The 25,991-nt window shown below is 37.3% G+C and overlaps 2 long non-coding RNA genes across 4 annotated transcripts in view; both read left to right on the forward strand.

Moving 5' to 3' along the window:
- LOC139963705 (uncharacterized) overlaps positions 1-25,991 on the forward strand; it is a 113,801-nt gene that overhangs the window by 82,811 nt on the left and 4,999 nt on the right. Inside the window, exons 1-3 of one of the 3 annotated variants that reach the window (XR_011791730.1) lie at positions 13,416-13,553; positions 23,917-24,138; positions 25,390-25,488. The exons of 1 other annotated variant lie outside the window; for it this stretch is intronic. This is a non-coding gene — a long non-coding RNA (uncharacterized lncRNA). Of the gene's footprint in view, positions 1-13,415; positions 13,554-23,916; positions 24,139-25,389; positions 25,489-25,666; positions 25,689-25,991 lie in introns of those variants that run through there. One more of the 3 variants, XR_011791731.1, reaches the window with a different exon arrangement.
- On the forward strand, positions 89-3,687 carry LOC139963823 (uncharacterized). The gene is made up of 2 exons (XR_011791765.1): positions 89-1,529; positions 1,634-3,687. It is a non-coding gene; the product is annotated as an uncharacterized lncRNA (long non-coding RNA).

A 25,991-nucleotide genomic window follows, 5' to 3' on the forward strand; every position in this document is an offset into this window, starting at 1 on the left:
TTGTACAATATGATTATCACTTCTCTTTTGGGTTATGTATATGGTGTATTTACAGTTCCAATTTGCTGTTACATGACGTTGCCGACGAACAAAGGAGGGTGACGGTGTCACAGTATGTTAGCACCAATCAAAATAGATCTTAAAGAAGGTTTGGGGTTTCAGCCAATCGCTGCCAAGCACCCCAAATCAAGATGTCTGCGCCCATAGATGTAAACAAAGTGCAAAGCGTATACGAGAAAAATGGCGACTTCCAGCCCGACTTCAAGCGTGTATAGTCAAGTTGAAGGAGCATAGAAATAGAGAAATGGCGAGCGGTCGATTCGGGCGCTTTGGAAGTGATGGAGAAGTCCGAATTTCGATATAGCCTACCTATAACTAGTAGTAGGCATAGTATTAACTACTGTATTTCTACTAGTACTACTACTAGCATACTAGGCGTAACTGTATTTTAGGAATGTAACTGTGTTAGCCTTACTTAGGCCTGCAAACTGTACTGCCAGTGTCATGCACGGCAATTCACTCTGGTATTTTAATAATTATTAGTACCCTAGGGCCTAGGATCAATACTTAGCTTTGTACTGGTAGATCCAAGGGGAGGGGTGTCGTGCTTACCCAAAGGCGATTCACAATATGTCTAATGCCCCATTGTTTGTCCTTTGTACACTGTATAACAATGTGCAGCGTATTGTCTGCAATTTTGGAAAATATAATATTATTACCAAGTACTCACTCCACATGTTCTTGAGCACTAGGCTATACTGTACGTATTTCATGGACTTTTGTGGATGAAATTGGAAGCCCTCAGTTTGTAATGACTTTGTAAACTGCAGTGATTGAGATCCTTGTTTGGACAAGGTGTTGAGCTATTTTTATAAAATTGTGGCAGGTGATCAGCATGAGATCTAAGAGAACTTCATATGTCATTCAAAAGCATGACTATCCAGTCTGGCCTTAATTTCAAAAGATGGTTTACTGACAACACACCCTGACAGTAGATGTCAATGATCGTTAACATGCTGATAAAAAAGGATAGTACTATAGCAGTATAGAAGCACAACCAAAAACATTGGAAAGGAAAGTAAAGCTGCACTCAAAGACACACAAAATATTTTGCATGGTTCCATGACTGGTCTATGGAAGTTGCCATCATGATATTGTATGAATGGAGACTGGAGCAAAATGTTGTTATTCCATATTTAATGGAGTAGCACCTGGTTAATGGAGATCAAGCACAGTGTATGTAAAATACTGGTGTAAGTCTGAGCAACTGGATATTCGGAAGACTCCCCCATATTGGAATGTAACTTTTAGCTCGAACAAGCTATGCCACTTGAACTATTGTGACTCAGAATCTTCACTCTGTCAATCTATCTAGCTGTTATCCATCTGTTATTCATCTTTCTACAGTACCTTTTTGAAGTAACTACTGAATGGGTGGTGTGAAAACCCCTCATAGCACTGGGACTGTATGACAGCCTTTGGCTTAGCCATCCTTTACCAACTTTAAACCCTGCAGTCCTGTGTTTGAGGCAAGTGGGATTGCTTGACAAAAGATTGAACTATTAAGTCTAGGATGTCATCATTTACAGTTTGTATTTAGGAATTCTATAAAAATTATGTCTATTTCTTTCAGGTTGACACACGATGTGGTCGAGTACTTATTTATGAATCAAGTAGAGCCTTGTTTACAGGAAATCTGCAGCATATCATACAACATGCCAGTTTCAGGGTTTGCAAATCACTCAATCTTTTGGTCATAGGCGTAGGAGCCTAATTTGATTTGGGGGGGGGGGCTGTAACGACTTGCCCCAAAAATATAACCAAAATTTTTTGCGTGCCCCGCGCGCATACAACATCTTACTGTGCTATCATATAGACATTCATCGGTTATTACATCACATGCCACTAACCGATGAATGCCTATACGACATGCACATTAAGATGTTCATAATAATATCAGCTTAACCATTGAAAAACACATTGCAAATTATTCTTCTTTCAGTAAGTGCCCGAAAAATTCTCTGCATACTGCCCGAATTTTCACCAAAAAAAAAGGAAAACACATTGCAAATTATTCTTCTTTCAGTAGGTGCCTGAAAAATTCTCAGCATACTGCCCGAATTTTTACCAAAAAAAAAGAAACACACATTGCAAATTATTCTTCTTTCAGTAAGTGCCCGAAAAATTCTCAGCATATTGCCCGAATTTTCACAAAAATTTTGGTTGGGGGGGCTTCAGCCCCCCAGCCCCCCGCCTCCTAGGCCTATGCTTTTGGTATATATGACCAGTTTACAGCACTTGGTAACTTATCAGTAGTATTAAAAAAGCTATATAAATTTAGGGTTAAAATTTCACAACTTGAGTGTGGTATTACATTTATCTATGGTTGTTTAAGTGCTCTGGAAACTCTTTTTGTGATGGATTTTTGTGAAAGTTGGATGCAATTTCCTCTGCAATGTCACAATTGCAACCACAAGCATTCCTCTGGCAACTAGAAATGTTCATCTACACAAAATAATATACTCTACACAAAATACCAGACATCACACTCATATTTTCATGCATATTGTGTTGAAACTTTTTATCTTTTCATTCTATTTATGTCAAGAGACATGCTGAAGGGCATAAGAAGCCTCATAGAGAAAGGTTCATGAGTGCAGTAGTAGCAGAAAGACATGACAGTAATCACATGGAGACTGATTTGGTTGGACATTCCAACTGAAAATTATATGTTCTACTAGTTTTATCAATTTTTATGTCTTTCACCAGCCATGATTGCTAATAATGAAGGCATACTGTGCATACCTGAGAAGGCAATGGGTTGGGAGGAGGCATATTTCTTGGTTTTGCAGGTTTATGTGTATGTAGTTGTTTAATATCATATTGTGATAAGTTAAATACTGTCCTTGGATACAGTTAGTATTTTACATTTGCAGACATTCTTAGATGTTTACTCATTTAGGTACTGTAAAACTTCATAGGATCAAGCAAATGATCCAAATAACTATGATTGATCACAATTCAAGTCAATTGAGAAAGCATTGTATGCAAGCAGAATAACAATTAGAATGGTTGTTCAGTGATGATAAAAAAAGGGGGTGTGGCAGAAAAGGTTTGTAGGTATATTTGCTCAAGTTACTATCATAATTATCATATTTCTGCCACCTAATCATACAGTTAATCAAGAAGAATTTTATACTAGTGACTAATAATTAGTAAGCAATGTTAAAATAAATAACAATTCTTAACATTAAAACGCTATAGAAATATGCCCTTTGCAAATCACAGGTGATATATGTTCTGTACATTTATTGACAGATCTATTTAGTCTAAAAAGGTTCTTTTCACTGTGAAAAGGTATTTGTTGTGGCATGAAATAGTTATCCCTCAGCAGGGTTCATATTATGTTATTTTCTGAAAATTGCAGTAAATGAGCCCACCCATTGTATGTTAAGCATTCTGTGGTTTCAGTCAGTCTTTTCAGTCAATTAACATTTCTTTGCTGTCAAGGTAGTATGCAATTACCTCTTTGTTTAATTAACAAGAAATATCATGTTGCATTGTGCCTGGATCAAACACAACAGTTAACTTAAATTTATGTGCATTTTGTGTACGGCATTTTGTAGTTTTGGTTCCTTGCTGAAAGCAAAGGAACCTTTGTAATCAGGTGGGTGTGGGTGTGTGTATATGTGTATGTGTGTGACACTTAAGTTTTTATGCACGATAACTCAACAAGGGCTATGATTGATCAATGCTATATTTGGTGGGTGGTCCATAATTTGTTGATAAAAATATTGATTTTGGTGCTCATATCATGAATATTAATGAGGTCACAGGGTTAAACCTACAGTAGACAACCATAAGTCACAGTCCCATCAAAAGTGAGTGTGTTATTGATAGGTAGCTTACACATGGCGATATGTGTTACAATGGATAACGTGTGTATTTATGAGGAGGTGTGGCTTTGTAAGGCAATTATTGATCTTGCTTCATCATTACATACTTGGAGTGTTCCCTGTTAATCAATGAGCAGCAGCAGGAACCATGAAATGTTTTCATTCTGGTTGACAGTACCTTGCTATGCCAAATGTATCTTGGAAATACCATAGCTGGTTGTGTTTCATATGTAAATTAGTATGTGTGCTTTGTGCTTGCTTATTTCTACTTACGATCTAGTTGCTGGAAAAAGCAGCGATTTGTTTTGTTATTCAAGTGATATCAAAGCATATTTGTGGTGAATAAAGGCAATACTTTAATCTGGTGACATTGCCACTTGGTGATTTCAATAAACTCAAGTCTCAATTGATAATGGTATTTGGTTGAATAAAATGGATAAAAATCCACATTCTTGACATTTTTATTATTACGGAAGGGACTGAAATGTTGTCAAGGTGCTCTCTAGCATAAAATAATTTAAAATTATTAGATGAACCCAATTGCCTGTGATGCTACATCATTTGATGTTGTGACAACTATCTCACATGCAACCAGCCTTCACACTAACTCCGTCAGCATGTCTACAGCACATACTGAGCAGAACATTTTGGGTGTGTCTCCCCCGGGGATACTGAGCAGAACATTTTGGGTGTGTCTCCCCTGCCCCCCCCCCACCTATCTGCCATACCCTCACACTGGATGTGAATGACTTTGCAAGTGTGAGGGTCCATGTTTAATGTTACCACAAAAAACATGACTATCTCTCTAGGGAGGCTGATTTTTTATAACATTTCCACTTTGCCCCCTCCCCCATACCCAAGTGTTTTCGTAGGGAAAACTCGGAAAGTTGCACCTACAACAGCACTCTTATAATGCTAACAACAGCCCGAATAATTTAAGTTTGGAAAAGGCAATGGTCAGGCAAAACTCTTCCTCGCACCAACATCATGCAGTATACTACAGGGGAGTGGGGGGGGGGGTCAATAACCTCTCATAGGTTGGTCTGATAGGATGAAAAATCTCAACACTTTAAGGCTTCTAGCTTTGAAATATGACAGGTTATGTATCTTACATCAATGTAAACAAAAAGGTATATATGGCTCTGAATGTAAGTAGAACATAAATTAGCTCTAAATGTAAGCTAACAAGAGCGCCCTCTACTAATATTTATTTGTTCCTTGGCCACATTTGCATGCCATTTAAATTTAATCACGGGACATTTTAAATCGGGCAAGACTATAAACAATAGTGAGTCCCATCTGTGGTCTTGTACCAACAACATAAGTTCTAAGTCAACGTGGCCTCCCACTGTGGCGTAGCCAACATTCAATTGTTAGGGGGCAAGATTTTTCTTAAGAGGGGTTGATGGTAGGAATTACCAAGAAATATATGTATTAACGGGCACCTCGTCTGCACAAATACACATCTAATGGTTCAGTGGAACATGACACACTTTCACTTAATTTACCTCTATTGCGGAGACAGTCGTCGTGGTTTCTGCATAATTCCGCACAATATGAAAAGGATACAGTGAATAAATTAGCTACTCTAATTCACAACATGCCCAGATTCCCACAGAAACAAGTTTCACTAGGCCTATAGGACCTATACGTGCAGTGAAAATTCTCCACAAGTGGCATCATTGGTCGCTGAAAATAAACATGGGTTGCTAGCGTTAGTTTGTAACGGTTATACAACTGGCCAAATTATTGGCGCTTATTCTGTAGGACGATATTGATCAACGGTCTCCGTATGTGGGTATGATGAAGGCCCAAAATGTATAATATCTCGGTCTGATTACCAAATTCTGACCTTACATGAAGTATGAACATGAGCCATGAGGTATGAATACTTGTGATCAGAACTCGAAAAAATGTTAAAAGAAGTATAATTTTGAATACATCACTGGATCTCATTTGGGGGGGGGGGGGGCAAGACTGTAGCACAAAGCAAATTTGAAGAAGAAAAAACATGGCTCCCTCTGGCTACGCCACTGGCCTCCCCTAGCTGTATAGACTCGGAATGATATCATAATTATCTACCCTTTCATTCTCCTCTCAATCCCTACAATAATGCATTTGATCGTCCTGATCATTGCATCAATGGACCCAGCGAGTCAAATTCTATCACAAACAGTATTTTTATCGATTTTTATGACGTTATATTGTGGAGCGGTATTTTGCGCCAATGTAAACTTTGCCCGACTGGCTTGAAATTCTATATTTAAATAATAAAGACAAAGCTCAGTTTTTCAATGTCATATCGATTGCCTCCGACCTCTGGTAATTTTTTTATTATATTTTTTAAATTTTTGTATGTCTTTTTTAACATGCCGCCTTTTATTCAAGTATAAGAAAAGATGTGAAACTTAAGAAGTAAGAGAAAATGTCATGCTGTATATACGCCACAAATTATTATGCCATTGCATGTTGCATTTCCGACTTATTGACGTACACGACTACGTCACATCCGCTTGGAGTTAAAAGACGGGAAAATCGGGATTTAATTTACAAAACGTACCTTTGCAATTAGCTTTCAAGGTAATTATAAGTTTCAAGTTCACAGATCTTTCCAGTGCTGTGGGGTTTGCCTTAGAAAATATTCTTATGAAGCGCCCTCACATGGAGAGCAACTTCCAATGAGCTTATACATGGATATCACGTGAAAGCATCGGTCTGCCATAATATGCATTCGGAGGTTCAGCTTCCTATAGACCTCTTCATTTAGACACCATAATTAATGAGGCTAATCCTAATGGTAAACCTATAGGGTGTGGGTTAACGCCATAATTGTTTGGAAAATTCTTTTCGAAGTCGAAATCCTTTCCACTGAATGCCGCACATATAAATTTTAGTTCCAACCAAGATTTTGACTTTCTTAAGACTTTAATATTTTGGACATGCCATTCTCCTGTGATTCTGTGACGTTATCACACTCGTTTGGAAGGTGGGGAAGTTTTCCATAGAAACTATTAGTTCTGCAAGTTTCTTTCGATTTTTAGCCTCAGTTTGAAAATATGGCCAGTTTAGCACTTTAACCATTTTTAACTTCTAAACCAGAAATGGTATGAGCATCCGTCTCGAATATGTTTGGGAACTAGTGACCCACTAAGCCATAAAATTAGAAGATCGGACCCCCACCCCCTTCAAAGACCCCCCCCACTCTTACGGAATACCGTTGAGAAAACAGGTGTATTGGACTATATATGCTACAAAACATGTGCATTATTGTGTATAGCTGATCATGTGAAGTTTTATTTAGAAGCACTCCTTCCTTCCGCAAATTGTTCTCATCTGTTATTGGTATATTTCGAATCAGCCTGCTGAACTTTGGTCCGGTGGTTAGCTATTCAAACATCTTACATCACTGCTCATTTATTAGCCGTGCTGCTGGGGTATTTTTCTTTATTATTCACTTTTCTTAAAGGATAAGAACATCATTTACAAAAGGGCAATGAGCAGCCTAGTAATGAGCAAATAAGAAACCAGAAAGTTAAAGATTTAGTGATTCCTTGCACATATAGGAGAAATTTTGTTAGGGCTTTGATTTCAACTAGAGATTTGGATATACCATGTTTGTAGGTTATTCACAGTTTGGGCTGTATTGACCTTCACCAAAACAATAGGGTTATTTAATTGATATGGATCATCGACATACCAAGTACATATCAAAACCTTATTGCTTACTACAAAGATACTGGCCAGAGAGAACCTACAGGAAACTCAGCAACTTACGCGAAATGCAGAGCGTACACCGGTTTCGTTGCGACAGTTTTGTACGGATGCCTGATCCGGACGACGAAATGATATAGGCTTGTGCATCATGATCGTAATGCAGAAACATGTATGTGATGACAGTATGGTCGATGTTGGGTACCGTAGAATGGGTTTTCTGAAAACTACTTCTCTTGACATCAAAGGAAATTTGACACGCATGAAATTCCAGAGCGATTTTGTTCTCACCAAAGGCAATCTACGTGCTTTGTTTGTACATAAACGCAATTTCACTTTTAGAGTAATTTCTCACAAGATTTTCAGACTTTCACCTCAGATCTGCTGACCTCACATGACTGTTGACCCGCGTCCAATATAATAGGGATCTCCTACACAATATGGGCCATCTACATACTAAGTATGAATCCTTCCAAGTTACCCCTTCCTACAAGATATTGTGTTTACAAGCAGTTTAAGAGGTTTTTTAGTTTGACCTCTGGTGACCTCAAATGACCTTTGACCTCCACCAAAAACAATAGTAGTCTTTTTCCTAATATGGGTTACCCATATGAAGAGTATGAGTTACATACAAGCTTCAATTGTTGAGATATCGTTTTTGCAAGAAAGTGTCTCATACACACATGCACACACACACGCGCGCACACACACACGAACCCACACAATCACCATGGCATTGATTTCTTCAGTCTTTGGCAAGGAATCAAAAGAGGCCTCTTTCTGGATATAATGCCCCAGAGAACTACAGCAACTGAAATACAATGACTCAGACTTTTCTATTTTATTCTTTTTATTTCAAACCAAAAATATAGTATAAATGTAAAAATACACTAGGTACACAAAATATGAATATATAGGGTAAGAGAAAAGATGTGATAAGGAGCTTGAAATAAACTTGATTGAAATGTACTGTAAAAGTCATTACAATCCCAGTTACCTATACCACTCCACCCCCTCCGAAGACTTAAAAATAGTAATAATGATGATAACGATGATAATGACGATTAATATAATAGTAACAACAACAATAATAATAAGAATGATGATGATGATGATGATGATGATGATGATGATGATGATGATGATGATGATGATGATGATGATGATGATGATGATGATGATGATGATGATGATGATGATGATGATGATGATGATGATGATGATGATGATGATGATGATGATGATGATGATGATGATGATGATGATGATGATGATGATGATGATGATGATGATAACAATAGTAACAACAACAACAAAAATAATAATAGCAATAAGAATGATGAGGATGACAATGACGATAATCATAATAAAAGTAATAATAGTAAAAACAACAACAACAATAATAATAACAACAATAAGAATGACGATGAATAATAATAATAATAGTAAAAGGCATTTATACATTAAGTTGCCCATGGATTGGTGTACCTGAAACTCTCGACCTGCCCACCCACCCTCCCCCACCTCACCCCTCCGCTTTTCTTAATGGATGTGTGCAAGTAACCATGGTTCACTATTTCACTCAACAAATGCTGCAACATGCTTGGATCACAGAAACACTGAGTGCTCCAAACCACCGTATTTCAGATGTTGTCAGCAACTGTTTCCATCGTCGAGGCATTTCAAGTAACACACTTTGCATTGAATTGGTGCCTTCATGAATAAAATGTAGTAAAATAAACAAATAGTTAGGAAGCAATACAATATATTTCGTAGATTTCAGGAAGTTAAGAAAACAAACTTAACAACTGTTCATAACTTTCTGCAGATCATTTCTCATATTTTTGCTTTGTCGTGGCTCCTGCTTCAAGGTGTCCTTGTTATTACAGGGTATTAAACAAAGTCATTGCCCACGAAACCATGAGTATGATGCATTGAATTCAATGAATTTTTAATTATTTCTAGAAGTATAGAACAAATTAAAACCATGGGATAAACACAATCATTTCACATACTGAAAGGTGCCTTGTACTTACTGCATTGGTCAGGAGAGAAAACCCATAGGTTACCTTCATGTTTAAAGTTAAGCCTCTATTTTTCCATTTCTTCTTTGTTTTAAATGATTTGCTTGTAATCCTTTCAAGAATATTGTTTCCCAGAAGACATACTGTGTTTATGCTTCTAATTGGCAACACCTCTCAGTTTTAGTCAGATACCTCCAGCCCCTCAACCTCCACCCTAAAGTACTACAAAGTGCTTACTGGCAGGTGGTGGTTCCCAGTGTCAGCCACTATAGAATAACAATACTTGTTCATACTTTTGGGGGTATTTTGGAACAGAGATTAGTCGAACTTTTGGCTTTAAAGGTAGTCAGTATAGGCCCCAAATTCTAGCATGCTATAACTGCTAGAAGTTTTCAAAAGTACTTTCCTGGAGGTCTTTACTATACAAACTGTTCTCAGAAATTTTAAGGAACACACAAGATGACTAAATGTCCCAGTTAGGAATTTTCCCTCAAAGTTTGTAATAAAAAAAAAGTTTAAGAATATTGACCAAAGGTGACCATATTTGAATATCTAGCATAGTTAGCCAATAAAGTACACCTTTAAGAGGAACCCCACCTGGAATTAGTGATTTACTTGAAACACTCTCAATGCATATCTACTTTCTTTACCGGGCCTCTATACTGCACAAAACATTTTACTCATTAACTTTTTCCTTTCAAGAATATAAAGAAATTACAGAAGACCTTTACATAGCCACAGGAACAGTGACACCAATTTATGTGTTCATTATGCTGTCCCCAATTCTCCATAGGCTTATGTATGCTGTGTCCACCACTTTCCATTTACCAGTTTCAGTATTAAACACTTCTGGGGTGGTACAGTGCCCTAAAATGGACAAAAACTAGACAGATAATATGTGATTCAGTGACTAATGCATGTCCTTAATGGAAAACTGGGGAACACAGAATAGCAAATACGAAGGGAGAATTTATGGAGAACACTATACAAGATGAACATTGTTCATGATAACTTTATCTGGGGTGGTTAGGTGCAAAGTTAAGCACAAATGGATTACATACAAGTGAAAATATCGGGTTTTTTTCCAGTCATCTAATGGTGCTTATGAACACATTGGCTTTACAAGAGGTGCTCAAAATCATCCAATGTTAGCTCAGCCATGCCAACATGCTGTAATATTTGCATAGTTCAACAATTTGTTTCGCTGATGAGAAATGTATGCCTATGTGTGTAATAAAAATTTCTTTTGTTTAAACATATGGGCCTACACTAGCCTACAGAGCATCCCGGTGGGAAACTTCAGGTCCACTAACTACAGACATTTCCATACACATGGCTTATGGTGGATAACCAGTTTGCTGAAAGCTATTCTTCTCTATAATAGTTATCTGTTCCAGTAGTTCCAAAGTCTGAGATGGCAACATCCAAACACATTTTCTTTAAAAAGTTTTTGTTGTTGTTTAATCTGAAGTTAGCTGCCGAGCTAACAACTCATTTTGAGCCTTTTATTGGAACACCAGTGGATGGTCTATAATGAAGTCATGATAACTTTAAAATAACCCCTACTGTTCGCATTTGCTATGTAGAGTGATTGACACTAGAAAGCTAGATTACTGTATCACAAAGAAAATTCCTATGTAGACAATGTGAGGAAATTCAACGAGAGCTTTGCGATTGAAAAATCCTGTAATTCCTTTTGTTACAAGTCTCATGATGGTGCCGAATACTTGACCTTCTTTTTGGAAACTGTATGGCTGTATGATATCTGTTGATGGAATTGAACCATCTGCTGAATGAATTCTGCATCACCAGAACAGATTATATAATGGCCTACCAAGTTCCAAAAAGAAAAAAATCAATTTGGTCTATGTTTCTAGCACCTGGAACTTTAAAACTTAGGTCCAATTTTGGAGTTGAATGTCAAAGAACAAATCATACCTCAATACAATTGCCACACATACTGTAGGGAATGAAACTTTGGAGAACCATCAGCAGATGAATGTATGAATATGATGAATGTGGAGTAAGTCATGGATGTGGAGTAAGTCTCCACTATATGGAAAATACATTGCATTCCACACAGCCCACCTATTTTGAGAAGACTTCATCAGGGGAAGAATAATCTTGTGCAACCTGTAAAAATGTTTTTTTTTGCAGACAATGTTATTAATGGCACAATCAATTTACAACGAATATCATAACATGTACAGGCCTATTGAAGTTCAATGAGTTTACACAGTTGGAGACCATTGCATTTCAATATCTCAATCAGACCTTTGTTTGTCTTCAAATCTATCATATTTCTGAAATATCATGGGGAAGTAGGAATAATATCTTCTTGTTTGAACAAATGTAGGACTGGAGAAGAAACATTATATAGCCTAGACCAGGGTTGTCCAACCTACGGCCCGCGGGCCACAGTCCGACCCGCCTCAAGGCTGCGTCCGGCCCGCCAGAGATTATCTACGGTGCGAAATTTTAGTGAGCAGATATATTGATAACAATTTGAAGCTATATAATCATCATCCGAACCTTCTGCGTCCAAAAAACTGCATACAGGTCAGTTTTTGTGACACTCTCTCAGTGGAGGAGGGGGGAGGGGCGGGCGGTCCGTTCATCAGGACGGAAAATAAATCAGTACCATTAGGGCCTGATTTTAGAATCCGTACCATATGAATGTGAAAGCTTACTTCGAATCGGCAGAATAACAACTGTATAATCAGTGCGCTCTGCTCCCAGTGCTCACATTTTGTTGCCTTGGGCTTCGGGCAAAATATCGAGCGTAGGCTAGGGTTCATGCGGCCCCCTCCTTCATCATAATCATTCCATGTGGCCCTCCTCTGCAAAAGGTTGGACAACCCTGGCCTAGACCTACCTGCCTGGAAGATCCACATGAATCTTCAACACGTAACTCATCATGAGTTTGGTTTTCAGATAAATAGGTACAGGTGCCATACGAGCTGTAAACGTTAGGCCTTTGCCTATTTAATTATTAGGGCCTAGCCTACTCCAGTCTCACGTCTCAGTGTGTAACTGACTCATATGGACGAATTGTCAATTTGTCAAGTAACGCAATAACGTTATTTTGTGAAAATCCGACCACTTTTACCTGCTAGTCCTCAGCACAGTCACCGGGCACACATGCATTGCGTTCATATCAAAAATAGGAACTGAAGCCTTCACTTTGGTTGTTCAGCGTAATAAAGTGACTGTAACTAGTATAGGCCTTGGCTATTAGTACGTAATTCCATGTACACTACTGAAACCGGGATCGGCATAAGTTTACACAAGGGCGCAGACATGTTGTTTATCCAGGAAATGCCTGCGATTGGCTGAAACCCTAAATCTTTTCTAAGATCTATTTTGATTGGTGCTAACACTCTGTGACAACGTCGTAGTGAAGGGCTCTTTTATTATACTCGCCCGCGGAGCCTATCAAAGTGGATCAGATACGCGAAACGAGTAGGAAGGGAGCATAACTAACAATTTACTGACATGCCACCCATCAGTTCATATCATATATTGATATTATTATTACCGTCTGCAAAAAAAATATATGACAAACTTTATGTAGACAATGTGTAAAACATGGAGCTGCTACGTGATGCTGTTAAATGGAATGCGAAAAATCCATCGAGTTTAATGAATATGGCATTTCATATTGTTGAGGATCCCTGGAGCAAAAAATAAATGTTTTCACAGAACCCGAAATCGGTTTAGGTTTAGGTTTAGTACACAAAAACCAGTTAAACGACTTAAGCAAGTCTCAACTTAGTGGTGTTTTGCGAAACTGATTCACCCATCACCAGTATAATATAAGTCAACACCAAAGATTCTAGAACCAGGCCAAGCCCAGAATCGATGCTACCTAATTTATGTGGCACACAATAGGTCAAGGAAGACTAGCTGATGTATTGCACTGGTATAGTACACCTAAGTAAAAATAAGCTCGAACTTTTAGTACAGGGTGGGCATGTAATATAGCCTTATGTTTATAACCTAGGCTATAGGTTCACTCCTAGCCTAAGTTTACAAAATACAATATTATAGATCACCTGTATGGCTAGGCCCATGCCCTAAGTTTGACTCCCTCAAAGAACTAGAGAGGGGAGAACGAAGTCATGCCAAGTGAACTGAACAACTGAAACACACAAAATTCAGTGGGGTCACAGGGGTTGAAAGAAGGGGTGGGCTCTGTGTAAACTACAGTACCCTAAGAGTAAGACAGTATAGGCCTATCAGCGGGAAATGAAACACTGCTGTATTCGAAACTTGAGCATTTGCCCAAGGTTGTTATTTCGTTAGTCACATTTCACTGCATAAATCACCAGAAATGTGGCAGGGGTATCATGCAGTTTAATCTGTGACTTAATAATAATAATTTGCAAATTTTTAGTCTAATTTTGTCACATTACAGTAATTAAACATAAAAATTAAAGAACTGTAACATTAAAACTGCCCTCATTATTTTGGAATGTAAACCACTATGACAGTAATAATTAAGCAGACCACCCTCAATTATACTAAAATTACACCGGTACGTAACAGGTGCTCTGGTCGAGTGGATAAAAGCGATGCTATTTGAGGAAATGAGGCTTAAAGGCATTGAAGACTCGTCCCAAACCGCGTGCGGCCATCTGAAGAAGTTAACTTTCTGTTGCTTGCAAGTGACGTTTTGTTTGTGCAGACAGTAATGAAACGTGATACCTTGTTATCTTTAGCTGGACCTGAGATGTCCATCGCTATATCGTTTGTATACGGTGCTGTGGGTATTGACCGCAGCTGTATGTACTGACTGTTCACTAGTTTCTAATTATTCACAGTAACAAGCTGCACGTGTATTTTCTGGGATTGATGGTGGTGTTTAACACTTATGTTACACCTCATTTGAAAGTAGGTCAAATTACCGGCATTAGACGTTTCTTTTTGCCCGAGTCTTTACACCCTTTAACAATCAGGAGGTTTGGGTTCAATTCCTGGCCGGGTCATAGTAAAGTGGGTTTTTCATCCAAGAGCAATCTACGGTTTTCCCATCTGAAATGACTTTCTAAATTGAAAAGATTCCAAATTTAAAGGCATTGAAGACACGCCCCAATCCGTGTGCGGCCATCTAAAAAAGTTAACTTTCTGTTGCTTGCACTAGTGACGTTTTGTTCGTGTCGCTACAAAATGCAGACAGTAATGAAACGTGATATCTTGTTATCTTTAACTGGACTGAGATGTCCATCGCTGTATTGTTTGTATACTGTGCTGTGGATGTTGACCGCAGCTGTATGTACTGTCTGTACACTAGTGCCTTATTACAGAAGGTAGCTCAACATTTCATTACTGTCTGCATTTTGTAGTGACAAGAAGAAACATCATTTGCAAGCAACAGAAAGTTAACTTTTTCAGAGCATGGCACAGGGTTTGGGCGAGTCTTCAATGCCTTTAACCCTGCTATCAGAAAGATCACACATGAACACTGGTCTATGAATCCCTATGTCTCCTAACAAAACTTAAACACTACAGGTATGCTTATTATAACTGATGATCTCTTTAATTTAGCAAGAGTACCATTCTTTACATGTTCCTGACAACAGCTCCCACCTTCAGCAGTGTTGGGGGTGCCAAGTTTCCCCAGTCAATTTTGCAAATTTTTTGGGGGGGAGGGGAGAGGAGAGAATTTTATGATCTATGTTATTATTAAGATGTACATGTATATACCTGTACCCAGATTTAGCGCACATATAGTACATATACTGCAGTCCACATGGTCGACCATGATGACCAATACACAGTGTGCTGCACTAAACGAGCCAGGGCTTTCTTTGTGGAAAGATTTGACCAATCACATTACTCCTTACAAATATCAACAAAACTTTTTACTATCTGGCTTGCTATTGACAAGTTTTGTAAAGTCTACAGGAATGGTCCAAGTTGTTGGATGTACCAGGAATTGTTGCATGAAATTCCCCATAATAGAAGATATTTTTGTGGGACCCTCTAGATAAATTGCAGGAATTCCCCCAATTGCATATTAATGCAACACTGACCTTCAGCACTAATAGTATGTGGTTTGCTATGGTGATATGTGATTTCCATATATGTTCCATTTAAGTTGTAGCTCTCTGTGGTGAATTAAGTCAATGCAGTTATTGCTATGCTGTCAAATATGCTCATTGATTTAAAGTCATATCTAGGGTGTAAGGTCAAGGTGACTGTACTGGTACAGTTAGTATGCGCATCCTAATGCAACACTGACCTTCAGTACTTATAGTATTTGGTTTGCTATGGTGATATGTGATTTCTCCATATATGTTCCATAAGTTGTAGCTCTCTGTGGTGAATTAAGCCAATGCAGATATTGCTCTGCTGTCAAATTTATACTCATGGATTTTGAAGTCATATAGTTGTACAGCCTAAGGTTACTGTACTGGTACAGTTAGTACTAATTGATACCAATACTAATTGATACCATTTGATACCAATACTAATTGATACCAGTACTAATTTCCTGAACTATAAAAAAATGACTACTGCGGCACAATATTTGAAAAGATTTCTGTGGTTGGCCAGAACTTCCATCAGTGGGAAAGGTACTGTATATTGTATGTCTAGACCAAACTTCTGATTCTGATGGTAAGCTTATGTGTCCAGTGCTGTAAATGATACCCTGGGAGACAAGATTTCTTTAAAACCATTTGGTGGAGTTGTTCATAACAAAGTTCTGTCAATTAAGCAAAATATGATTCAAGATGGTTCTGTCTCCTTTCAGTTGTGTGATTTTGAAAACTTCACACAATTTTTAGCGGCCTGAATTTGGGTGTACAGTAATTTTGTTAAAGTAACAAGTAACTTCTCACTGGATTGTCCTGATTAACAGTAACCGCATTAGGCATACAGTATATGTGACATTGGCATTTCATCTGTCAACCCCTTTAAGTATAAACCCTCTTGATGAACCTTCCAGAATCCTTATTAATTGGTCATACAATTCTTGGTAATGACTTATAAACCACCCCACGGATTGTCTTTTGTCATCCATGTAAATACCACTGTTCATCTCATGATCATTGTGTGCACATGCCTTTAACTGTTTCAAATCGTTGGATTTAGTAGTTTTGTTCTTTCATGAATCAAGAAGATTTTCTGTAAGAAGTTCTACTTGATTTATTCATTTAAGGACAAGGAACAGGGCTAGGGGAATTTCCCCTTATTCCGAATATTCCACATGTGAATAAATATGTATCCAAAACAACCTGGTAATTAGTCACTCTCTTTCTGATGTCTCTGTGTCAGTTTGTGATGTTATATACATCTACAATCGTCGACAAAAATAGATGGGACACCCCACTCCCCATATCAATGTTGCAGTTCCTGAGCGCTTTTGGCTACAACATTGAACGGGGGGAAGGGGGTGCGCTTAAACCAATATCGCTCGTTGCTGCTCATACTGACCATCATTTTTGTCGAGGATTGTAGATAGATATATAGATGGATGGGCGGATGGGCGGACAAACTTTATAGAACATTTTACACCATGCTCTACATGTGAATGGTAATTATGAAATCAAGTTAATGAAACAGTAGAAGTTTCAAATCATCATATACCCTAAGATTTATAAACTTTCTAATGTCTAGCATACATATGGAATTGTACACACAATTTACTGCACTGAAATATAGGGATATAATTACATGATGGTGTGGCACTGAGTTAACAGAAAACTTCCCAAGACAGTTCATACATATGAATAGAAGTGGTTCCATCTTCTTTCTTCTCCATCCGTGTCCCCACCCCTACCCTTCCTCTGTCCCTACCCAAAGTCCCCTTCCTTTTCCTGAGCATGTTCTCAACCCTTTTTCCAAATGAATAATTTGTTATTAGAAATAAATAACAAATGAATAATGTAAAATTATTAATTAGAAACTTACAGCTTGTAATAATAAATTGATAAGTTTTACTGACTAAGTAATAATTTGTAATGACAAAATGATAATTTGCAATGACAAAATGCTAAAATTGCATACATAATTTGTAATAATAAAATAATAATTTGTGATAATATAGCTTAATAATTTGCAATAAAAAGAATAGTTTAAAATAAAATATAATAATTTTTTATTATACCTGTAAATTGAATATATATTCCCATGGCCCTAAATGGCTTTGTTTAATAATATTAACTCCTACTACCGTTGTTCTGATGTGTGTATGCTGACATGACAACATTTTATGTTATGATATCTTTAAGGACACCTCTCACCTAATAGTAGGGGTGGAGGAGGGAGGGGAGCACCATGTAGATTAATTATCCAAGTTACCTTAACTGTTAAGTTTCAAAATTTGTCACATGTGAACAGACCAGTTAGTAAAGTAGGTTGAACATCACTTTAATTTACATTGTGTCTCAAACATTGTGTGTATTAGCTTCATGTATTAGCTTCCACATATGATTACTGCTTCCCTCTTCATTTTAACCACAAATGAACAGGCAGCTACAGAAAACAAGATAATATATATTTATGGAAGACCATCATATTTGTACATGTATATTAGGGAACAATTTAATGTTCTACATTTTTGTGTAGCAGTTTTGAAGTTTCTGAAATGTTGTCTCTAATAAGTACTGTGGTCTCTGTCTCTTATGAAGTACTATGGTCCTTGTCTCTTATAATGTACTATGGTCCATGTCTCTTAGAAAGTACTATGGTCCCTGTCTCTTATAAAGTACAATGGTCCCTGTCTCTTATAAAGTACCATGGTCCCTGTCTCTTATAAAGTACCATGGTCCCTGTCTCTTATAAAGTACCATGGTCCCTGTCTCTAATAAAGTACTATGGTCCCTGTCTCTTATAAGTACTATGGTCCCTGTCTCTTATAAAGTTCTATGGTTCTTGTCTCTTATAAGTACTATGGTCCCTGTCTCTTATAAAGTACTATGGTCCCTGTCTCTTATAAAGTACCATGGTCCCTATCTCTTATAAAGTACCATGTTCCCTGTCTCTTATAAAGTACTGTGGTCTCTGTCTCTTATAAAGTACTAAGGTCCCTGTCTCTTATAAGTACCATGGTCCCTGTCTCTTATAAAGTACCATGGTCCCTGTCTCTTATAAGTACTATATGGTCCCTTTCTCTTATAAAGTACAAAAAAAGTTGTAAAGAAAACAACAAAAAAAACATCATTAGGCTAGGTTCCTATGAAACCTCTTCTCCTTTTTTCACTGCATTTCAGATTGGTTTGTCAGTTTTCACACGTTGATTTCCGGAATTTAAACATTTCCAGTACTTGCACTAGGGTCTTCGACTCCCACTGTTCAGTGTGTCAGAATGGTTGTCCCATTTATCATACAGGCCAATCATGCACTTGTAAGCAATACATACATAGCATGAAGCCACACTAATATATAAACCATTCAAAAAGTATGCAGCCACCTGTGACATACTCCGATAGCCTCATACTGTAGTCAGTGATGCCAGACCAAGGTTAAATATATAAATATTGCACCCTCCCTTCCATGACCCTGATTACAATGGAAGAGTGTATGATTAATACCTCAAAGGAAGGAATTTAAAGAATACTGTTTAAGTTTAAATGGAACTGTGCTGCTGGTCATAGGCTTACGGGACCATTTCAGTTTGGGGGGGGGGCAGAACTTTTTGTGCCCGAAAGTTCCTGTGACTCTATCTAAGCGGAGCGACACTATCGGTTGGCGCATAGCGTACAAGAGAATTTTTGGCACACAATGCCTCTCAGATTGGCGGAAACGGCACTTCTGAGGGCTTGCAAGTTGCATCTAATCATTCTTTATGTTATAAATTTACACTTCCCCAAAAATTTGGTAAATTAGAAGAAGAAAAAATGGTAACATCACTTTGAAAGGGAAAATGGGACAGGTATTTTTTAAGCTCCTATTTAGTTACCTTATTTATTATTTTAACACAGTACTCAGCTACCTCCAGAAAAACATACATTGTTCAACGAAACGTAGGCAGGATAATGTCGCTGTGTCGGGTGAGACTGCAATTTTTCTCACAAAAAAGTATAAAATATAACAAAGAATATGATAAACCTGTACTTTTAGGCTTGTAGGCACTCTCCGCCCCCCACCATCCATGAAAAAGAAAATGTTTCTTATATACACTCATGTTGGGGATGTCCAGGTCAAGGGCGGCGGAAGCACTTTTTATCTGGGGGGGGCACCGACATCAAAGGGCACTTTGCAGAAATTCGATTGGACTGATGCAGCCTTATATTAAGTACCCTTTATAACTCTTATTGTATCATCTTATTTGTGTATACACATCACTCCATCAACCCCCCCCCCCCAAAGGAAAATATGCATGGGAAACAAGGAACAAGTTTTCTTTTGAGACAAAATGAGGTGAAATCATGCTAGTTGCTAATGTAGGAATCTTCCGAATTAGATTTTTTTTCTTGTTAATATCTTAACAAATTTTCTCCATTCAAAATAGCTTTGAGTTTGACCCACAGAAATTCATTAAAAGTCACAGGCTTAGCCAGGATTTGCAAAGTTGTATGCATGACCATCTGAGCGGAGCGCCACCATCGGTTGGCGCGGAGCGTACTATAAAATTTTTGGTTTTGCAAACCCCTCAGATGGCCGGAAACGGCCCTTCCCGAGTGTTCATTCTGGTTCCCTGGCCTCTTGCTAACTTGAGGCACCTCAATTTTTATGTAGAAAAAAGGCACATTTTTAACCTGAGGAAAAGTGGGGGGGGCACGAGCCCCCTGTGCCCCCGGTTTCGCCGCCCTTGGTCCAGGTATACAATTGACTAGTTAGAAAAAGAATTGATCGTGCAAAAAGCGTGGTAGCCCAGATGAACTGCGCTTACAGTGGTGTAACACAGAAATATTCGGGCATCATGATGCTAAATAAAGAAAATCATGGAATTGTCGGGCAAAAATTTGAAAAAGATTCGGGCAAGCTACTGCATATATTTATATATATATATATATATATATAAAGATATTTCCAGAGGACAAGAAAGTCGGGCAAAAGTCCTGAAAAATTCGGGCAGCCTAAGAGGAGGAATAAAATATATACATATTTTTTTTTCTCCTCTTAGGCTGCCCGAATTTTTCAGGACTTTTGCCCGAATTTCTTGTCCTCTGGAAATTTGGGGGGCAGTGTGCCCCCCTGCCCCCCCTGCCTCGTACGCCTATGCTGCTGGCCACACTTTCGGTTCGTCGGCCGTATACTTTCAGTGTTTCGATTTGTTCTTTACGAAGCAAACATATGGCAAAGTAGATATATAACCGGTATATTTATATAAACACATATATATTCATTGTCTCTTAAAGTGTGTTAAATTTTCACAGTCGTTACAAAGGACTGGAATGGATTTAACTTCTAGGTGGGATTTGTATTAACTTGGGAGTGCAAAGGTATCTTGAGTTCATTCACATTCTGGGCACTAGGATATAAGTTGAAGGGAACATCATCAGGTAATTCCATCAGTGCATGACAGTGTAAGTTTGGAACTTTTAAGTTATTGATATGTGGTATCCTGTATTCTTGTATTGTCTTTTATATTACTTATACAGCATTGAGTATCATATCAAACCTAAAAAGAAAAATAAGAAAAAAGTAGTTTGTAGTTATTATAAGGAAATGAAGTTAATAAATATATATGTAACTGGAGGTACTGTAGAATATCCTTATTTCTCCACCTGCACTACACTACATTATAGTATAAATATGTCTTCACTACACTACATTATAGTATAAATATGAACACTTTACTACTCCACACTGTATATAGCATACTGCAATATTAAACCTATACTCAATATTAAGTATAAATATGTCTACACTACACTTCTTTATAATATAGTATCAATATGTCTACACTACAGTACATTATAGTATAAATATGTCTACACTACATGATAGTTGAACTATGTCTACATTATAGTATTAATATGTCTACACTAGGTTATATGTCTACACTACACTACATTATAGTATTAATATGTCTCCACTACACTACATTATAGTATAAATATGTTCACACTACATTATAGTATTAATATGTCTACACTAGGTTATAGTATAAATATGTCTACACTACATTATAGTATAAATATGTCTACACTACACTACATTATATTATTAATATTCATATGTATGTACTGTACTATATCCATGGTATGTTTGTAGCATACTGCAATATAAAACCTATTTTGTGATCTTCTAGCACCAAGTTAACCGCATGGATATTTAAAATATTTATGCGTACAAAATATTAAATAATACTTTAACATTTTATAGACTATTGATTTATGAAAGTGTTTGATCACCTGATATATTGCTTTTTCACTCCTGTTTACGTGGACTTTATTGAAACTATATGTTTAGCATACTACATTGTGTTGATATCTAATAATCTGTAAAGCTCACTGCATGAGTTCAGTACTTGTAGTTAATAAGAACTTGTAAATTAAATCTTTCCAAGTGAAGATCACAGTAGTAATTGCACACAGCATTTGTTGAAAGCCGCACTCAAGTCCAACAGTAGTTTTAAAATACTGTAGCTTTAATTTCAGGTAAAGTTAAAGATGAACGTTTACATGTCTTGTTTGAGGTCAAGGCCCCCGCACACAACTTTATAGCCTAGAACCACAGTGTACTAAAGTACATGCCACCTGGGTGGGGGGGGGGAGACTTGTCATAGGGTGTAGCCACAAGACCGGTGCATGCAACTATATTAACAAGTTACATCACAAGTCCCAAATTATCCACCTGGGCGAAAGAGAGGCAACTGCCGTACCCAAAGGACACAATGCAATGATCTGGCCAGGACTGGAATCTGCAACACTCTCAATAGATACTGCTGTTTGTTTGTCTATTTCATTGTACACTGTCTCTCAAAATTATTATCTTGTAAGTTTTTACCTAAGTGCAATAATGAAATCTGGTATAACTGTACTAGATACTGTACTGTATAATAGAGAGTATATGCATACATGTACAGTAAGGACCATGCTGATCCTGCAGTACTCCCAGCTTCATGTTGATGAGATCGAAAAGAAGGAAATTTACTCATGCCCACCCCCACCTCCCCCCTCCCACCCCCCTTTAAACTTGAAGTGGTTATTAACCTTGGAAAATTCAACTGTGTGATAGGATGTTAGATGGGTGGTATGACCACTATATGCTCCTTTGTAAAGTGGTCTATATTTTCAGAATTTTAGACTTTATCATATTTTTTAGTAGCTCATGATAATAAATCCTAGATAAATCATGTTGTTAATTTAAATATGTACAGTGACTGGTCAACTCTTTTGTTTTTCAAATAATGACAAAAACAAACAAAAAAAACAGTTTTTTCTTAAAACTTTTCTGATATTATTTTCGCAATGTGATTGATATTACAGTATTATGATAAAGTTTCTGGTCAATATCTTGAATCTGTTTTGAACGGCAGGCCTGGAAATTGGTACTACGTGGCCAACAATCCTTTCGGGTTATGTTGTATGTTAAAATATTTACATGCTTCCTCGAGACACATGTACCATAGTACCTCCTTCCCCACCACATCCACCTCCCCCTCCCCTTCCCCTTCCTCTCTCCCCCTGCAAAGTGAAGATGATCAAATAATAGCATGTTATGATGACTATATAGCTCCTTTTGTTATGTAAACACAATATGGGTATCTCTCAAATATATCAAGTGGTTATAAAATGGAGAATGGGTTCTATTGTAATGCATTATTCTAGTTCTTATAAATAAAAGAAGAGCAAGACTTTTATCCCAGGCTGTGAAATGAACTGCCTTGATGGGAGGTGTTTAATGATGATCAGTGTCTACTCCAGATATGCTAAAGAATCAGATAATGGACATTAGTTTTGTACAAACTACGAGCGTTATGTATTTGATTGCTATGCACAAATCTTAATGTAAAGGTAGTTATTTGTATTTAGTTTATAATACACATCAGTCTATTTTGAATTGTATGTAGGACCTCAACGTTCATGAAATTATCTTTGTTTTTAATGTTGAACTGTTTTCACACCAGAGAGAAATTTAATAATTTAATTTTAATAATAGAGTAATTTATCTAGTATCACATTCACAACATGCGTAATGCAATTGCAAAATGTCCCAAGTTGCTTTCAAATGGGTTGATGTTCAGGAGTTTTTTTTTTTTTTTATCAGAAGAGCCTTCAATAATGCTATGCAAACTTTGACCACTAAATTATTCCCAGGACACACTTAAATTTGGAGGCAGATAACCATAATCTTTGAAACTTTTGACACTTTTTGGTACTTTTCAGAGAAAGCAAATTTCATCTACATATATAAGCATCGCACAGAAGGAAGCAAGATGGGAGGATGCTGCAGCTGCCGGAAGAAACAGAAGAGGAAGTTCAGGAAAGTTAACAGGAGCGAGATTCAGATGCAAGTTCACAGCGAATCGGACCGGATGTCAAGAGTTGATAACCTTCCACAGAATGTCATAGTTCCTGGCACTATGACCCCGAGTCTTAACAAGGAAGGTGAGAGGACCTTCTTATTATATGTAGATTACGACTGGCGACTCTTAGCATGTATTGTAGCTAAGACACTCCAAATAAGAATACAGTGTGTAATTTTGTATGTCAAGTAACCATTATTATCATCTTCAAGAGCTGCAAAACTTTTGTAAAATTTTAGTACATTGTCGATGTGAATGTGACAGAATGGAGAAGCTATGAGATAGGAATATCATTCTTCATTGTATTTACTTTGATTACCTGTCTCATCACATCCTCAACACTCTTTCTAGTCTCTACCAAATAAATGGATTTCTTGTTTAAATTTTCTAGTTTGAAAATGATAATGGAAATTAAACATGGTTACTCTGAGCATACAATATTAAAATATATTGTAAGGGTCAGTTTTCCAGTAAATTATTCAAAATTCTTCGGAAACCCCCCCTCCCCCCCCCCCCCCTTGACTTTAATGCTTACAAAATTGTTGTGAACCCATCAACTTAAAGGTGAAGCATATGGTATGTTCTTAATGCGAAAATAGTTTGAAAAATTTACTATTTTGAATTATAAATTATTACACATGGATGAACACATGCACGTAATTGTTACTTAGTAACCTCGTGACTGAAATCACAATGGTTTAATAATAATGTTGCATTATGAAGTCGATATGAGGAACTAAAGAGAAAAATGAACATTTTTGTTGAAAATTCAAAATTTTAGACCCAAGTACCTGTTAGGATTGACAATATCATCTATAGTAAGCTGATTTTCAGTACCTGTAATAGAAGCTTAAAGCTGATTTGCTAATTACGGCTATTCATGGTTTTCAAATTTTGACACAAACCTTCCTATGGAAGTCACTGACACATTGAAAGAGAGTTGAACTCAAGTTAACTTTTTTTCTTATGAAATTGTTACCTTGAACCCTAGGCTGTTGACTGACCTTGTGTCTCAAATTATAACAAAACAAATGATCAAGTTTTTATGCTAACATTTGTAGTAACCGATCAGAACTTTAAATCATTTTTCAAAATTATTTTGGTCAAGTTTGTAGGTTTCTGAGTATTTTCTATGTGTAGTATACAAAGCTTCTTAATTCTTACTTACCTGCCCTTATCATTAGTTACCATAATGGAATAGTTAACTGCAGTCATGCTACTAGAAATTACAGCTTTTTGTCTTCTAACATGGGTCTGGTTGACATAATGTTACAGGTCTTGGTTCTTTAATTTGATTAGCTGATTGCAATATTTGATTCTTTCCATTTGACAGTGATTCAGCCTGGTGGTTAGCAAGATCTTGTGTTTCTAAGAGAGAGGGCTACATCCCCAGTAATTAGATAGCCAGACAGAAGAGTTTAGAGGCTGAAGAGTAAGTTATAAACAAACACAATTGTATCTTGGTGGGAGAGGGGAGCAATGGGGGAACAAAGGGGGGGAAAGGGAGAAGGGTGATATAAGTGTCCTAGACATGCGTGGATATGTTTCCACTGAAGGTCTAGTGTTACTAAGAGAGAAGGCCTACATCCCCAGCAATTACATAGCCAGGCAGAAGAGTTTAGAGGCTGAAGAGTATTAAAGTTATATACAAACACAACTGTATCTACAGTAGGTGGGGAGGGGAGCAATGGGGGAACAAAGGGGGGAGGGTGTTATAAGTGTCTTAGACATGGGTGAATATGTTTCCATTGAAGGCTGACTTATGCAGATTCCATTGTACACCAAGACCAACTAAGAATCTTTCTCTCAACCAGTCATATTTGCATTTGTGTTTGTTTGAGGGTGAGGGTGAGGACTTGTGTTGAGGTACTTATTTATTGCAGGGTTTGATGAATGTATTGTGGTACTTTTTAAGGTCCTGATCGTTGTCATGAC

The sequence above is a fragment of the Apostichopus japonicus genome, chromosome 22, assembly GCF_037975245.1.
Source record: "Apostichopus japonicus isolate 1M-3 chromosome 22, ASM3797524v1, whole genome shotgun sequence".
Classification (NCBI taxonomy): domain Eukaryota; kingdom Metazoa; phylum Echinodermata; class Holothuroidea; order Aspidochirotida; family Stichopodidae; genus Apostichopus; species Apostichopus japonicus.